This window comes from Centroberyx affinis, unplaced genomic scaffold (genome assembly GCF_046629955.1).
Source record: "Centroberyx affinis isolate AG114_WGS23_722 - 3 ecotype Tasmania unplaced genomic scaffold, CSIRO-AGI_Caff_v1 ptg001900l_1, whole genome shotgun sequence".
In the NCBI taxonomy this organism is placed as follows: domain Eukaryota; kingdom Metazoa; phylum Chordata; class Actinopteri; order Beryciformes; family Berycidae; genus Centroberyx; species Centroberyx affinis.
In genome coordinates, this window is record NW_027280265.1 from 144,426 (window position 1) to 147,452 (window position 3,027).

Sequence of the window (3,027 nt, forward strand, 5' to 3'; positions counted from 1 at the left end):
CGACTTAATCATCCGACCTTGGGGGGCGTTCATGTGACATTGCCAAGTAGGAAATTAGTTTTTCCGATATATTTGATGGCACATGAACGCACAAGCTGTCTCTGCCGGAGGGCAAACCGCAGAAGGACAGCGCATGTGTGAGGGTTAACGCCCACTTCTGTAGACGGGAAGTGGAAGGGAGGCAGGCAGACCCAAATCTTACAGAGTGACTCATCTTCTCAGTAGATGATCTTCGTCCGGCTCGTCCTCAGCAGCAGATCAGTGCGGGACTAGTTTATCTACCAGCATGGCCGGCAGCGCGTGGAGGTCAATGGTGAGAAAACGTTACATGACAAACCGAGAAACGAGTCTGACGCTCGTTCTGACCGAAGTCTGTTTCCCGTGTGAGCGGAATGTCTCTGTCTTGTTGTTCCTCTACTTTTCTCATCAGGCTTTTCTACGCGGCCTTACTGTGTGTGTGTGTCCTTCAGCGAGACTAAGTACAGTTACAGTTTCCGCAGTGTGACCTTATCATTCTGCTTATCCGCGTGTTTTCATCTCTCCCGCCGTCCTCTAACCATCTGCGGCTGGAATAAATCGATTTACCGCGGTGTCACTAATTTGTGCTTTAAAAACGGATGGTTGCGCTTCCCGTTTCTGATTGGCTGGCACACGTTCGAAGCAGACTTGCCCTGATACGTACCGTTCTCTCTGGTGTGCAGAGACAGTTAGGCCAAACCCCAGTGAAAATCTGGCAATTTAATGTTACCTTGCTTATTGGCATATGTGCATACCTCATATAACATGATGTAAGAGCTTAAACGAATTCTAAGTGTCCACTGGTAAATTCGGCGTACATATGATCGGCCGTGTATCAGTTAATTTCAGTAACATTTCAACTTTATAATTGGTTTACCCTGCTCGCTACCGCCCTCCGCAGTATAATTTAGTGGAAGAAGATAGTGGGGAATTAACAGGCGAACCAGGTGTAAAATGTATATTGATGTATGCCGAAATGAAGAGTGACAGTATCATTCAGAAAAGATCTTAAATTCTGATTTATGATGTATATTTATTTGTTGATAAGCGAAGCAACATAAAACTGCAGATTTTTGAATGGAGTTTGGCAAATTTATCTACACAAGACAACGGCATGTATCTAGGCTTGTAGCCGTTAGAAACTATCAGATAAACGCAAATCTGTGACAAGATACCCATTATTTTAAATATAACACTGTGTTGCTTAGCAACCGCTTCGTTTGGCGGATGTTCAAGAATTAGGGCCTACTGCATGACGGGAGAATAACATTTAATTTTTGGCATATTTGAACTATCTTAACTATGATCAATACAATCATAGTTTTATTGAAGATTAGCAGTGTTTCATATTTAATAGCAGTTGTGAAACCACTGTAAAGGACAGATTTAATTGTCTTAATTAACCTTGACGTCACATCCTCCAGCTGTCCCAGGTGGTGGGGGCGGTGAGGAGACCCAGTCTGGGGTCCAGATCCTTCTCCAGGGGGGTGAGTAGCTCTGAAAACCACAAACTATTAAAAGAAGTACAGTCATTCTATAATAAATGTTAGGATACAATACAAATATCATACCAAAACTGTTCCCTGTACCTATTCCCTATAGGAATATTATAGAGACCCCATAGGAGATCAGACATACCATAGAATACAGTATGTCACAATAAACTCACTAGTGCGTGTCCCACCACAGACACTGTTAGTCCCTATAGGAATACTGATCATTTTTCATTAGATTTTATACCAGTAAACCCAACAGTTACAGTACAGCATGTGTTGCTTGGACTCGTGTCTTTCCGAATGGGTTTTAGCTCCGTCTGGACTGTGACTGTTCATGTTAAAATGTCCGACCCGGGGCAGTGAGTGATGTGAAGCTCCTGTTGGTCCACAGATGCAGACCGTCACCCTGATTCCTGGAGACGGAATCGGACCGGAGATTTCCACCGCCGTCATGAAGATCTTTGAGGCTGCAAAAGTAAGTTTGATGAATCTGAAACTCAAGAGTTAATTTTAGAGTTAGAGTTAATTTACAAAAGACTCGTTATCCATTAACACAGTGGTTCTCAACATGGGGTCCGGGGACCACCAGGGGTCCTTGAGGGGGTCCAAGGAGTCCCCAGCAAATTGACTATTATTCACTATTATTCACTATTATTCCATTTACAAGAAGTTAACACAATTAGAGAATGTAGAAGAATGCTGTTATTCTCGGATTTGGGTCCGAGAGACAAAATCTCATCAAATGGGGGTCTGTGGCTCTAATGTGGACTAAATTATGGTCCTTGATATGAAAAAGGTTGAGAATCACTGCATTAACAGACAGACTGGATCCTCCTGGTTTTAGAGATATTGAATAATAAACTCCAGTTAAAGTTGTTATTGTTCTGTCAACCAAGGACTTAAGTTATCTGTTATCCCCTTTAAAGCACCATATTTTGTTTGAGTCTTGGGACGTTTTTTAATCAGATTGTAAAAAATACTTTCATCAGTGTTCAGGTCTTTTCTCTTGGGACTAATGCTGCGTTTCAAAGTCAGAAATTGTCCACAAGATTTAATTTGCCCAACGTAAAATCCTGTTCCCCATGCAACAGCTGATGTTATGTTAATGATTTTTAGCAACGTTAGCTAGCTAGTTAGCATAGAACATTAGGAACTGTAAGTGCAAGTACATTTCAAATGTCTCTTTTTAAACATTTACCACGCAGGTGTTTTGATAGATTTAAGGTGGCGTGATGCTGAAAATCAAACTTGCGTGTATTTTGAGGATTTTAAACATGTTAACAGTAATGCTGTGTAGAGTTTACAGTGTTTGCTGCCATGTTGACGAGACGACAGATAGCTGCTTCTCGGAAAACTCGAGTTTCCTAGCTGGAGTTTGGACTTGAAGGGTGTAAGGGAAAAATAAACTTCATCCTGTGGGTCAAATTGAATGAGCAAAGGTTCAAGAGTCTTCCATGGATTCTTTATTCAGACATGCATGGTTCAGTTCAGTGTTCCAGACAAGCAACAAAGA

General features: G+C 41.8%; 1 long non-coding RNA gene across 1 annotated transcript; it reads left to right on the forward strand.

Moving 5' to 3' along the window:
* The first annotated feature begins 227 nt into the window (after positions 1 to 227).
* On the forward strand, positions 228 to 1,990 carry LOC139653230 (uncharacterized). Its single transcript, XR_011695989.1, has 3 exons — positions 228 to 313; positions 1,443 to 1,505; positions 1,906 to 1,990. It is a non-coding gene; the product is annotated as an uncharacterized lncRNA (long non-coding RNA).
* Positions 1,991 to 3,027: the final 1,037 nt, after the last annotated feature.